The sequence below is a fragment of the Acomys minous genome (genome assembly GCF_964271855.1).
Source record: "Acomys minous genome assembly, chromosome: 4".
Classification (NCBI taxonomy): Eukaryota; Metazoa; Chordata; class Mammalia; order Rodentia; family Muridae; genus Acomys; species Acomys minous.
In genome coordinates, this window is record NC_140486.1 from 72,018,619 (window position 1) to 72,034,176 (window position 15,558).

The following is a 15,558-nucleotide window of genomic DNA, read 5'->3' on the forward strand; positions in this document are numbered from 1 at the left end:
CTCATCAGTGTGATATGCTAGTTACACTCAGAAAGCCAATGCTGACTGTAGGCTTTGAATTTTGTCAAGCCTACTTTATTTGGGGTTCTTTAATGCCTATACCTCCCTTCCAACCCACGTACCCTAGATAGGAGAGAAAAGAGGTTAATAGGAACAGGAGAAGTAGACCTTTTTAGACTCGGTTCCTTGGAGTGATAACACTTTTCTTCATCAGGGTTCCAGAGGACCCGTTAAACAGCACACCAGCAATTCAGCAAAAGTGACTGCAACAGCAGCCAAAATCCAGAGCAGCAGCTGGTACCAGAACCTTGAAGTTTTCTCTGGAGTGTTTCTGCCTCGGAGCGTCTTGAAGCAGAGAGTAGGAAGTGATGCCAAAACCAAAAAGCCAAGCCTCTTGCTTTGGGCGTGTGTGTGTGTGTGTGTGTGTGTGTGTGTGTGTGTGTGTATCTCCTCTCAAAGTCTGTAATAGGATATTTATCAGTTGGTAAAGACCATGTCACTGCAAGAGGCAGTTCCTCTTCTAGTAGACAAACACAACGTGTTCTCTCAAGTCTATTTCCAGCGGAAAAACACCACACACCCTCACACGAGTCTGGTTCACATCCCCCACTTGGGATCAAAATAAAAGGATGCTTATATCCATTACAGCTCACAAATCATTATTATCCAGAGTGCACAGCTTCCTGATGTGTCCTGTGGGTTTTGATAAATGTGTAAGAACACACATCCAACACTACAGTACCATGTAGAGTGGTGTCGCCACCCTAAACATCTTCACTGTGCCTGGCTTGGTCGCTTTCTTTTCCAGAAAGTCATATACTTGGACTCATATAATTTGTAGCCTTTACATTGGTTTCTTTCACTTAGTAATATGTTTAAGATTCTATGGTGTCTTTTTGTGTCATTACAGGCCAGTTCATTTTAGGGCTAATATGCCATTGCTCCGATGCACCACTGTGTCTTTATCAATCTTTCAATTACTTAAAGTTGTATTAATCGCTTCCAAGTTTTAGCAATTATCAATAAGTATGCTATAAATATCCCCAAGCAGGTTTTGTGTGGACATAGCTTTCAAGGCAGGAAACATGGTTGCTGGGTTATACAAAAGTGTTTCATTGTACAAGCCACTGCCAATCCATCTTCCAATGTATCTGTATCATTTTGCAGTCTTACCAACAATTAATCAAAACTCTTGTTTCTCCTATCTTTGCCACCATTTAGTGTTCTAATGTTTGCTGTTTTCACCACTTTAAAAGTTTTGCCATGGCATCTTGTTTTAATTTTAATTGTGCTTCTGACATTGTATCTACATCATAGTGTCCGAGTCCAGGACCATCTAGAATTTCTCCTGTGTTATCTTCAAGAAGTTTTATAGGGTTTTTTTTTTTGAGACAAGGTTTCTCTGTGTAGCCTTGACTATCCTGGACTTGCTTTGTAGACCAGGCTGGTCTCGAACCCACAGCGATCTGCCTGCCTCTGCCTCCCAAACGCTAGGATTAAAGGCTTGTGTCACCACTTTGGTCTGTGATTCACTCAAGTTTGGTTTTATGAAACACGTAATGTCTATGTAATTAACTTGTTTTGCATGAGGAAAAATGCTTGCTTTTTACTCTTGATCCAGAACCATCTGTTGAAAAGACTTAGCTCTTCTACTCTACTGCTCTTGCTCCTTTGGCAGGAATCACTAGACTCTCCTCGTCCTAGGTCACCTGCTCTGTTTAATTGATCTGTTTGTTCCCAATACTACACAGTGCCTTGCTCCTACTGTCCTGAAGTCTGACAGGCAGTCTGGCATTGTTCCTCTGCCCTTTGGTGTTGCACTGGCCACCCTGGGCCTTTTCTCTTTCCATTACCAATTTTAAAATTAAGAGTGTTTCTGATAGGCACAAAATAGCGTGCTGGGATTTTTATTATGACTGTGTTGACTCTGTCGATCGAGTTGTGAAGAATTTGCATCCAGAAAACCTTGCATCTCCTATCCACAAACATGGACAATTTCCTGGGCCTTCAGCCATCCTTTTATTGCTCTCAGTTTTTTACTGTTCTTTATATGTAGATGACTTGCATTTTGTTAATCAATACTTCAGTATCTTATTTTCTTCAGTAAGTTTTATAGCTTTCTTCACTTGAGCACATACCGTTAAGGTTACTCTTAGGTGCGGTGTGTATTTTGATAATCATATACTTTGAAAACACTTCATAACTCTCACCTTGATGGGCCCTCTCCTAGGCACTGGTGGGTCTGTGGGAAATTCACAGCCATTTGCTATCTTTCCTCGTAACAATTCACTTAAGTGGAGCATACATGCACTAAAATAACCAAATAATATGACATTTGACTGTGGCACAGCTATAAAGAAGAACTCAGGTCTGCAAGATTATATTGCAAAGAAGCTTTCCCTGGGGAAAGGGTGCTGACAGCCTGAAAAGAGAGGAAGCAGTTACATGAAAGGTGAGGTGGAAAATATTTGATGTTTCTGGTAAAAATAGTAACTCAGTAGCTGGAAATCGAACTTGATTAGGAAGGCCTAAGCACTAAGGGGCGACCACATGGGCGAGAGCGAGGCTCTTTAACTTAAGCACCAAAGCTAATGTTTTATTTATTTTTTTAAAGCTAATGTTTTAAAAGTTTGTTTTGATAGAGGGGGAGAAGAATCAGAGGTAGCCTGAGCTGATGGGACCAGACCTGGTGAGGCTCTCACGACTGTCACGGAGACACCCGGTGCCAGCTTGTACCTTAGTGAGGTGGGGAGAGGAAACAGGCACGCTCGGCAGTGGGTGGCTTCAAGGTGTGAGGGACGGACGTGCAGGGCCAGCAGCAGTTCCTTCCTTAACAAGTGTTATTCACTGAGACAGAGTGCATTGGGAAAGACCAGGAGAGATGTGGGTTTGCTTGCTTCAGAATATGCTGAGGAGAAGATCTACAGTGGGCAGGTTGGTCTCTCACGAACATGATGCCTAGTCTGGATATTGACCATGGTGACCATGTTATATATAACCACAGCACGTGTGAGCTGTGATGACCACATATATATAAAATCTCAGCACGCATGAGCTGCGGTGACTACATTATCTATAACTGTAGCACGCATGAGCTGCAGTGACCACGTCATATATAACCACAGGGCACATGAGGTGTGGTGACCACATTATCTATAACGCATGCAGTGACCACATTAACTATAACCACAGCATGCATGAGCTGTGGTTAGTGATGGGCAGAGACAGGAGAAAGCTGCATATGTGGGCATAAAGTCCTGAAATAATAAATGCTTTTTGGTTTTTGCATTTGACATACAGGTCTCATTAACCATCATCTTATTGTTTAAAGCTCACTGATAACTCACAGTTATGTATGCTGATGTTACTGTCTGCTAGATAAATCCTACCATTGTCTGCATTGGTTTTTCTACTGGAGAACACACACTGCAGTGGTGGTTTGATTGAACAAGTTATTTTGACTGCTTCTCTGCTTCCTCATTTGTGGTAAATAATGGTGTTGACGATAAAGCACTTGAATGAAATTAAGCATTGTTTGTAAAATATTTAGCAGAGTGTCTGACCTCTGGGATAAATAAATATTACGTCCCCAAAATAAAGCCTGGTATGAATAAAGGATATCTAGGGCAGTGGTTCCCAACCTGTGGGGCGTGACCCCTTTGGGAGTCAAATGACCTTTCACAACAGTTACCTATGGCCATCAGAAAACACAGATATTTACATTACGGTTCATAACAGCAGCAAAATTACAGTTACAGGGTAGCAATGAAAATAATTTTATGGTTGGGGGTCATCACAGTATGAAAAACAACATCGCAGGGTAGCAGTGTTAGGGAGGTTGAAAGCCATGTCTCTAGAGTCTGGAGAGAGGGCATGGCAGTGAGGAGTCTACACTCTTTCAGAGTGCTGGAGTTCGGCTGCCGGCACCCAGCTCATGGCCGCCTGCCCTTGGGGTTTGCGGGAAATGTGACATTTCTGTGGGCCACATACACATGCTCACACCCACATATAGACACATGTACAGGGGTGTCATGGGTTCCAAACCATCATCAAATAGACCAAGTCAGAATACTTCACAGATATAACTATCTCCCCTCCCCACTGTTTCTAAAAGCAGGGAAATGATATTCAACTTGAATAAATAAGCATTAGGTCATAACAAGTGCAACGAACATTATTTGTCCTTTGGATACCCTTCCACTGTGCACAGACTACTCAGGATGCTCGGTGTGTGCCACACAGCAGAATTGTCCCCAATAGTCCCATTAGACACCCCACTGACTTTACAGGAATTTGGAAGACAATCTTGTTATGAGTCACTTCCTTCACATTAATGGTACCTGTGAAAATTGGAATTTTATGTTTTGCATGGCAATGAAAATGAAATACAGAAATAAAATAATCCTGCATTGAGTATGAAATGTAGCCTAGCAATAATCATCTTCCTATTATTTTATGTGATCTAAAAAAAAGATATAAAGATGATATTCTTGCATTTTAGCCACTTGGGTCATAGGGATAACACAAACATCTAAAATAAGAGATGTTTTCACTCAATATGTGCTCATTAGCAATGAAAAATCGTTTCCCCTAGTTTGTAATGCTGGTGTCAGTTTTAAGGCTTTATTCCCGTGGGCACACATACACATATCGGCTCTTCAATATTATGTTTTTTGAGTGTGGATAAATAAACATAGCATATGTACTGAGTCTATCAAATGAGCAATAATGTATAAGGTTTTTTTCAAAAGCCTGCCTTACTGTCTGTCACCACAGGCTTTTCAAATCCTCACTCTGGCTTAGGTTCCAAGGGTGTCTATCATTCACCTGGTACTTTTCCAAAATAAATAAATAAATAAATAAAAGTTCAATAGAATATAACTCCCCTGGTGATGACCCACAACCAAGGTCTGGCTAGGGGCTGCAAGCCGAGGCCTTGGGTTGGCATCCTAGATGGTACACAGCGCCCAATTTCCAGATGCCTGCAGGAAGGATCTCTTTGCGGAAACACTAGCAGACTCTGGGTCCTGTTGGAGGGAGCCTGCTAATCTTGGGATGGTTTGCTTTCATTTTTTAAGGTCTCTTGTTTAAGTGCCCAGTCTTAGCCTTTCTGGATAATTGGGTGCACTGGGGAGAGGGCTGTTGAAGCAGAAAAGAAATTAAAAGAAAAAGGCACATTAAAAACAGTAGAACTCTATCTTTAGCTTTAAAAGTGTTGTACCTTGCCCGATAGCTTAGACACCTGTAGTGAGGGTGGGAGCTCTGATCAACCTCTTTTCTCACATCTGGCTGTACCACCTCATCTGCTTACCAGCTGCTGTCCGACCTCCCTGAGGGCTCAGTGAGTGCTGACTGAGAACTTCGGGAGAGGTAGGACACAGGAAGGCAAGGGGAAAAAAGCTTGATGGGTTCAGGCATGACCTCCAAAAGATGTCTCTGAACCCGTGACATGCCCTCTTCCCTGGTGTCCTCCTGTGAGGTCTTCAGGAGTCCCCCTCCAGGACCCTCTGTGGCAATCGTTGAGGTCTCTGACTTGCTACTCCTTTCACAGGGCCAATGCTTTCCCTCTGATCGGCACCAAGATTCCCAAAGGTTTGCTGAAGGAAATCACCTTGCCTGGAGCCACTGTTGAGATGTTCAATGGACTCTGTATTAGTCAGCTCATCACAGTGACATGCGTGTAACAGAGCCCAGGATGAGCAAAGAAGAAAATGCTTTTGCCCACTGTTGCCCAGGGTTGAGACTGTGTTTGTCGGTCCCATGTGTGTCAGCAGAGCTCGTGGCACTGGGCACACGGGAGGAGGAGGTTATTCGTGTCATGGAGGGCAGGCAGCAGAGGCTGAGAAGGATGGGGGCTAGGGATAAATTCCAGAAGTGTGCTCCTGGTGACCTATCCTCCAAGTACATCCTACCGCCTAATGTTTCTAGAACCTTCCCAGCTGGGGAGGAAATGTTCTCCCACATGATCCTGTGGGGACACCTGTATATTGAAACCACAACCAAGTCCGTTCTATGAGATTCACAGTCGGCCCTCAGGGAACTCACACATTCTCCCTGGCCTTCTGAAAACCAAGAAGTCTGTTGTTGTTGTTGTTGTTGTTGTTCTTTTATTTTGTTTTTACAGTTAATTTCTATTGCTGGCTCTGCTGTCTTGAAATTCCTAATCAGTCACAGCCATTCACCTTTAACCTTTTTAGGGCTCAATCATATGTCAGTTCATTTTTTCATTTTAACCAGAAGACCAACACCAAGCTTTTCAAATGATGCTGTTGGACTCTCCGTGTCTTGAGGACTCTCCCCTTGTTCTCCACGGTGGCGATACATGGTCCACCAACTACTCCGAGACAATAAACAGTGCATCCCTCTTCAGGTACTATAATTTATTTGCCTTCTGGCTTGTAGTCTAGAGAAAAATGATGGGCATGTTGGTAGGGGGCTTTATAGTTTCACAGTCTATACCGAATACACAGTATGATGCCACCTAAGGCTGGGAGACATTCGGAAACTACTGTATTTTGATTAGATTTGGGAACTTCTGCTGAAAGTGAGTGAAAAAGAAAGATCTCATTTTACCATAGTGATGGTGTGTATGTGTGTGTGTGTGTATGTGTGTGTGTGTATGAATCATGAGCTCCATCTAGTAGTCCTTCAGTACATTATGATTTAAGTCATGTTCTTGATAAAATGCATTTGGAAAACATTGCCCTATTGTTTTTCTCTTAAGCATGATGTAAGTTAAGCTATGGTTTGAAATCATTTTTTAACTATATCAGGAGGAGCATTCTGCATATAATTTAACTTTTATCAGAAATGGATGTTGGACTTTGTTGAATGTCTTCTGACATTCATTAAGATGAGAATGGAGTTTGTCTCTTTTGACCTATTGATGTAATAGTGATATCTTAATATTTTCTAATATTGAGTCATTCATAGGTTTCTTAGAGCAATATTTTTATATAATGCTAGATTACATGTTCTAGTGTCTTAAGTGATTTTTATCTGTAGTTATAAGTGAGCTTGTTCAAAAGCATTTTTGTCTTCACCAGGATTTTGGTATGAACTAGCTTTTTTTATAAGAAAAAAGTGAAATAGTCCACATTTTATTCCAGTCACAACCTTCTATAAGGTTTTAATTGAGGTATGATTCACCTATTTAAAGAGCATACACTTTAGTTGATCTTCACAGTGTAAGTGCAAATAAGTAACCAGGATCCAGATAAAGAAACATCCATAATACCCCTGTGCTAACAATCTATGGCCAAGTATAACCACTGTCTTGATTTCAACAATAAAAATTTAGCTGCTTTCCTACCTTATTTTAATAGCTCTAAATACTAAAAGAGTGCAAATATGTACTCCTTTGTGTTTCTTTAATTCAGTATTAAGTTGTGAAATTGTATATATGAACATTATATATGATGTAATTTCTTTGAAATACATATTCTATCATTTAAACATTCCCAAAATTGTTTATACATTGTACTAATGGGCATTAGGTTGGTTTCAACTTGAGGCTACTACAAATACTACTACTATAAATATTCCATTTCTAGCACATGCTGTTTTTAAAAGCATATTCACATATCTCTGCTACACTGTTAAACTAAAATTGCTTGGTTATAGGAAATACATATAGGATGGTTGACATTTTTATTATTTTAAAGCATCTTTCATATATTCAGAATTATATATACATATAAATGTAAGTAACAAATAACAACTGTGAGAAAGTTGAAGTGGATGGACCAACAGACTTGAAAACAAAAATTTCAAGACCAACAGAATTGGAAAAAAAATTGTTACTAGAAATAAAGAAGTATGTGTTGTAATTAAAAGGTCAGTTCTCCAAGAAGATATCACAGTTAGATAGTAAACCAGCTCCCAAATACACAAGCAAAACTTGACAGGAATAAAAAGAAAAATAGACACCTCAAAAGTAATACTTAGAGATTTATATTTGTATTTATTCGTGTTATATTTCTGTTTTTATAACTTTCAATAATGGAGAGTTAGAAATAGTGGAGGGCTTTAATATAGGGGTAAGTCTTTAAACCTTCATTAGCCAAAGCCTTTGTATCCTGGATACCAAATGTACAAAGGACAAAAATGAACAAGGAAGCAATACCCCCTGGGTAAAGTAGACATGACCAAAATTTAAGACTATGTTTGAATAGAGACCATTAAGGAGATAAAAAGACAACACACAGAGTGGGAGAAAACAAGAGACACAGATCTGAACAAAAGCCATATAGCTAGAGTATGTGGGAAAGGCTTACAACTCAATGATGATGATGACAATGATGAAGAAGATGATGATGATGATAATGATGATGATGATGATGATGAATGTGACTGTGTTTTTAAGTGAACAATATATTTAAGGAGACATTTCTTCAGAGAAGATATACTAACAGCTGATAAGCTTGTGAAAATATGCTCAACAGTGTTAGTCACAAGAGATGCAAATCAAAACCATGATTTCACATCCACTACAATATACATATATATATGATAACAAACATTGACAAATGTGTTGAGAAATCAATTGCACATTGCTGCTGTTGGTACTAAAAATAGTGCAATACTTTAGAAAATAATTTGGTAGTGCCTCTAAAGTTTAACCATAGAACTGTCATATGATTCAGCAACTGCACTCCTTAGTATGTTCCCAAAAGAAACAGAAAAATTTGTACCATTTTTTTGTACCAAGCATTTGAACACATACTTTCACTAGGGCATTATACATATAGTCAAAATGTGAGCAAAGATAAATGTTCATCAGCTGATGGGTGGATGAATAAATGTGGTGTATCCATGCAATGGAATATTATTCAGCAATAAAAAACAATGAAGTACTGACAAAATGCTTCATTGTGGATGCATCTCAAATACATTATGCACAGTGAAAGAAGCCAGTCACAAAAAGCATACTGATTCCATTTATATGAAACATTCCAGATTAAGCAAAACCTAAGAGGCAGAAAATAGGTTAGTAGGCTTTCCAGAGTTGGGAGGCTTACGGTGAGAAAACTGAGAAGAGACTGCTCATTGGTACAAGATTCCTCTCATGAAGCAGTCTCAAGGTGATTGGGGTGATGAGGAAGCTCAGTTCCTAGCACATCACAAACACTCAGACTGGGTGGATTGCTTGATGTGTGAATTGTATCTCAATACAGCCGGTGAAAGCACTAAAGTCAATCCTGAGACATTCCAACTTTCACTGTTTAAAGCGTTACTCTTTTAAATCTCCTCTAGAGCTCAGCACACACTTGCTTAGAGGTCAGTAAACATATTGAGGAAAGCCTTCCATTGAACAAGTCCAGCTGACGGGCTTGAGCAAACACGCTGAGATGCGTCCTGTACAGTGTCTCAGAGCACTGCACAGGATTTTGATCTGATGAAGAACAGAATTCTTCTCTGGCTTAGAGGAAAGGGGGAAGCACTCCCCCCCCAAAAACAATAAGACAAGCCAACTCCAAACAACACTGCTATCTGCATGACTGATAAAGACTATCTGATGCCGCCTGCTATTCTGTGAGGCCGTTCTCTCCACAAAGTCACAATATTTATTTTAGCACCAGTGAGTATTGAGTGTGTGTGTATATCTACACAGAGATAAAACACTCCTCTAATAGGTACATGAAGTCTGAGCAAAATCAATTCATCAGGCCAATCACACAGACCTATGAATGAGGGACATTGTTTAGACAGTGGGTTGATGGAACTCCATGATATGAGCTACAGAGAAACACTGTCTAGTGCTTATAAAGCATGATATATATTTTGAAACACAGGCATTATACAAATAATTAATAGCATGGACTAGAGACAGCACTGATGAGAATACAGAAAGACAGCAAAGAAGAGGAAGGCTGCTCAGATCCTTGCTCCTTAGCAGGTGGGGTAGGAACAAGCAGGAGAGGAGTACATCAGAGATGCATGTGGCCTTTCTCTAGCACTGCCTCGTGGGATGGCTGGTGTTGCTATTCAATGGATGTCATCCCAACAGGCATACTTTTGAAATGCTTTGTGTTTCTGTTGTCCATTTGCATGAAAGTCAACGTGTAAAGAAATTGCCCCGTGAAAGGACAACGTTACGTAATTGTTTGAACTGCTTAGATGCCAGTGTTTTTCTCAGAAATGTACTCTTCAGGAATAGAGTAAGCCTAATTGGTGAGATATTGACTAGCCGGTGTGTAATTTATCTTTCAACCATTACTCAGTGCTCCCCTCAAGTACCCTGTCATCTACCTAGAGAGATGTACTGGGCTGATATTTAGCTCATATCCCCAAGGGCCTCTCCTTTCCCTAATACATATGTATTAATTTCCATTAACTTCATTACAGCAAGAAGTAATGCGGGTACGAAGAGAAGGCCAGACAGCCAGATGGCAGGGTGCGTCTGTTACGGTATATGAGTAACTTCCCATTGTTATGCAGCCTTCATTCACTCTGAGTTCACATTGTGACTAACTCCATTTTGAGGACTTGTTCACTTTCCTTCCGGAATCCTACTAGCAAAGACACAACTGCCATCATAGTCTCCACTGGAGAGTGGCGGTAGCTGTGAGACTCCAAGGAAAAGCTGCAGTCACTCACTGATGTTTATGACTGGACAGTAATAGTAACTTCTAGAAGGGGACCAAGCCCACAACTTATGGCTGCTCCCTGACAGCAGACACATTGAGGTTGGGAATTGCCTCCTCCCGTCTCTACCTACTTGGGTACTGGTGGAAACTGAAAGAGAAGCAAGCACATTTCAGTGACAGCTCATCACCCAGTGATAGAATTAACACACTTCTCAACTCTCAGCAAGTGTAATAAAGAGGAACCAGCTCATGGTCAACCTTGAGACCTGACTCAGGTCCACCAAAAGGTCCCAAAGAAAGGATCCTGATTCACCTTCGCCATAGGGCCAGGGCCTCCCAGAGACACACCCAGTCTCTTAGTTGGATCAGTTCCATCGGGATCCACCACTCAGCCTCAACCTCCCAGTTAGCGCCATAGACAAATGGAAGGAACTTACAGTGAGACAGTGGATATAGTCCTGGATTAAGAGTTGGACAAAGTAGGGTCTAAGGATGAAGAATTCTCAGGGACAGCCTGGACCCTGTAATTAGGGACAGGGTGAGAAATGCTCTTCGTCTCTCTCTAAATGATGTGTTCTTCAGTAAAATAATTGGAGGATATTCCTTTTAAAGTCTTATCATAGTCACTCAAGTAGCTACAGTTTTAATTTCAACAAAGGAAAGAATGAAAGAGGGCATTTTATATGGTGTTAAGAAACCTGAAAGAAGGGAGTTGTAGGCTTTGATCTTTTTAAACCTACTTTATTTGGGGTTTCTCGATGCCTCTACCTCCCTTTCAACCCACTGACCCTAGGTAAGGGAGAAAGAAGGTTAGTAGGGGCAGGGGACGTAGACCTTTTTAGACTCAGTTCCTTGGGGCAATTCCACTCTTTGTTGTTAGGATTCCAACAGTCAAACCCACAATCCAGGGTAGCAGCAACCTTGAAGCATTCTCTGGAGTGTTTCTCTGTAGGGGCTTCTAGAAGCAAAGTGAATCGAAGAAGCCAGGAGAGGTGAAGTGAAAAATCTCTCCCTCTCTCTCTCTCTCTCTCTCTCTCTCTCTCTCTCTCTCTCTCTCTCTCTCTCTCTCTCTGTTTTGGTGGTATTTATGCCCTCCCAGAGTCCATAAGGGATGTTTTTCACCTGACAAAAACCACACCGCTGCACGAGGCAGTTCCCAGTTGACCAAGATCATGTGCCCCTCTTGTGAGGCAGTTTCACATCCCACACTTGGGGTCAAAACAAAAATATGTTTTCATCCACTAGAGAGTGAACAACAGGAGAAGATGGTTTCAAACACAAGAGAAATGAGAATATGAAAGCTGGTAGTCAGAAATGGTGCCCCATTTCTGACCACGCCTGGTGGCACTCAGAGGAAGGATAGCAGGCTACCAAGAAGAGACTCGATACCCTATGAACATATACAAATGGAAGGAGGTTCTCCTCAGTCACAGACATAGGGGAGGGGAGCAGGGGGGAAGCGGGAGGGATGGAGGGAGGGAGGACACAAGGGATGGGCTAACAATTTAGATGTAATATGAATAAATTAATAAAATAAAATAAAGAAAGTTCATAGTTTGTGATGGGTCAGGTATAATTTCTTTCACTCAGGAAGGTAGAATTGGAGTGAAATTCTATGTAATGCACTAGTGACCTCACAATAGGTTGGACATTTTTCATGCCAAAGCAACAGAGAGAGAGAGAAGAGCAGAGATATGAGGAAGGGGAGAGAGGGGAGACAGAGAGGAAGGAAGAGAGAAACAAACAGACAGACAGACAGACACACACACACACACACACACACACACACAAGGTGGGGTGGGGGAGATTTGAGAGCCTTCTCAAAGTTGCGTTGTACAAATCAAGGCAGAAAAGAATGGATGAGAAGTGCAGGGCCTGATGTAGGATGAGGCCCGGAGTCAGTGCCTTGATAATGCATAGGCACAATTAATCTTCACAGTTGGAGATTACAGAGATGGACAGAAGAGTAAGGAACAGACAGGAGACTTAAGCCTATGTTGTCCAACTCCAAATCCAAGCGCGCACACCGTCCCTTACACTGTAAACTCCTCCCATTCCTCTACGGTGCTGCTGGCAGGTGAAGCCTGAGTGATGGACCCAGGTGGGACTGACGTGACTAAGAGACTGGGTGTGGCTCTGGGATGCCTGAGCCTACGGTGGATCACAGCCCTTTCTCTGAAAATGTGCTTCTATATCAAGGAGCAGGATGGCTTAGGGGTCCACATTTAATACCAAGCTCTTTTCCTTCCAGAAGTATGCATAGTCAATCATTCTTTATTATAGTTTTTAGATCCTAAAACAAACAAACAAAAAAAAGATAGGAAAATAACATGCTAATAAAATGGCGCAGCAGGTCAGAGCACTTGCCACACAAGCCTGATGACCCGAGTTTGATCCTGGAGCCATGTTTTTAATACTACTGTGAGGTGGATAGAAGAGATAGGAGAACTGTTCAGGAAGCTTGTAGACTAACTAGCCTGGAGTATGTACCACAGAAAAATAACAATGGAGACCCAGTCTCCAAAGAAAATAAAAATAGAAAGAAATAACCAACTCCTCCAATTCCTCTAACCTCTATATGCACATCATGGTACATGCATGCCTGTGCTTAAACACATATATCATACACAATAATAGTAAATAAACCATTAAAACATTATCTATAATGTCCAAGAGTGGAGTTACCTAGATAGCCATCAATAGTTAGATGGATAAATAAAATATGGTTTATTACACAATGGAGTTTTATTTGGCCATAAAGAAGGGGGAAATCATGTAATTTGTAGAAAAATAGATGAATAGGAGATCATCATGTTAAGCAAAATAAGCCATCCTCACAAATGGCGCATGGTTTCCCTCACATGTGTAATCAGATGTGAAGAGGCACAAAAAAGTATAAGGTGGGATATTAGGGATATAGAAAGCAGAGAGAGAGAGAGAGAGACTGGAAAGGGTTGCAGAGAGAATGAATGTGATCATAGAACATTAGAAGCATGCATGCAAATATCATCAAGATTATTTGTACAAATAATATACCTAACTTTATTTACTATTAATATTTTATTTTTATTTCTGTCTATATATTTGTATGCACATATGTGTGAAGATACCCAAGAAGTCCAGAAGAGGGCGTCAGATCACCCAGAGCCAGAGTTACAAGTGGCTGTGAGACCTGCATGGGAGCTGGGAACTGAAGAGCAGCAAACACTCTTAACTTCTGAACCACCTTTCTGGCCCCAATAATTTTAAAAGTATAACAAAATATTTGAAGTAAAGCCCAAATACTTTTTTTCTTTGACTAAATAGTCTCTTGTTTATTTGATAAACGTAAATTATGAGCTAAAATAAAATGGTTTTTTCCTACTTCTCTCAAAGTTGTCGCAGGTAGCCCTTCCTTAGTGTGGCTGTATAGTGCAAATGTCTGTGTCCCTGAGTCACGTGGGCAGAAACAGCACGTTATCGCCAGTTGCTCTTGATCTGGTTTACTGCACTTTTTTTGCCACACACTTTTTATTATTCTAAATTGTGGGTGAGATAGTAGTTGGTTTCTCAAAGTGCAAAGGCTAAAGCTTCTGATAAACTTCAGCTGCTACCAGTGATAGACACCACCCACATGGTCAAAACAGCCATGAGCTCACTTCCTGCATGGCGTCCTGCAGACTTCTCCAGAACTCTAGAAGCCCGGGTCAGAGGCTGGGACCAATGAGTCACCCGAACAGCTTCTCAGCCAGTGTCTCTAAGGAAGGAGTATGCAGCAAGAGTGTTTTTTCACTCTAATACCCTGTCACTGCTGGTATCTTGGGAGATTTTTGGTCAAAAGACTTTGAAGGACTTGATCCCCACCAGTTCCACTCACAGAGCTTCCTTGGTTCTTGGTAACCAACCAGGCCTAAACACGGCACAGCAGAGGCTCTCATTTCCTCCCCACTAATAGGTTCCTCAGGTGTGGGACAAACACTTCCATTTGGATCATGGCTTGTCCAGAGCACATGTATTTAATTTGTAGTACAATTTAGTTGTGAGACTTTAGAAAGCTTGGAGCAAGGGATCTCAAAAGAAACAATAACACTTGATCCTGAAGTTCTTTTTTTTTTTTAATTTTTTAAATTAATTCATTCATTTTATATCTCAATAGTTATCCCATTCCTTGTATCCTCCCATCCCTCCTGCTTTCCCACTACTCCCCTCCCCTATGACTGTTCCTGAGGGGGATTACCTCCCCCTGTATATGCTCATAGGGTATCAAGTCTCTTCCTGGTAGCCTGCTATCCTTCCTCTGAGTGCCACCAGGCCTCCCCATCCAGGGGACGTGGTCAAATGTGGGGCACCAGAGTTCATGTGGAAGTCAGTCCTCACTCTCCACTCAACTGTAGAGAATGTCCTGTCCATTGGCTAGATCTGGGTAGGGGTTTGAAATTTACTGCCCGTATTGTCCTTGGATGGTGCCATAGTTTGAGCAGGACCGCTGGACCCAGATCCTGAAGTTCTAATGGTCACCAAACAGAGAAAATCTGATTTTCAATTCCTACAGGTGAAAAAAATACTATCTAGAAATCATGTGGAGATTTGGCATGCAGATTTGTAACAGCAAGAAAGTGAGTTAGTAGTTTAAGATCCAGGGTTCGATCTTCAGTACCAAAAGGAGAGAGGACATAGAGATGGAGAGATGGAAGGATGGATGATAGATTAGATAGATAGATGATAGATAGATAGATAGATAGATAGATAGATAGATAGATAGATCTAGATAGAGAAAAGAGATGAAAATGAAGGAGAGAGGGAGGGAAAGGAGAGGGGGGGAGGGTTGGAATAAGAATAGAGATCAGCATGAGATAGGGCTAGGGAAAGGGACAGGGCAATAGAGAGATAGAAAATGAACTGCATGGTAGGTACCATTGTCTGCCTGGTTGTCCAAGCTGGAGTCCTGGGCATCCTCACATCCTCCTGGCCTTCGCCCTTCTACCCAGCT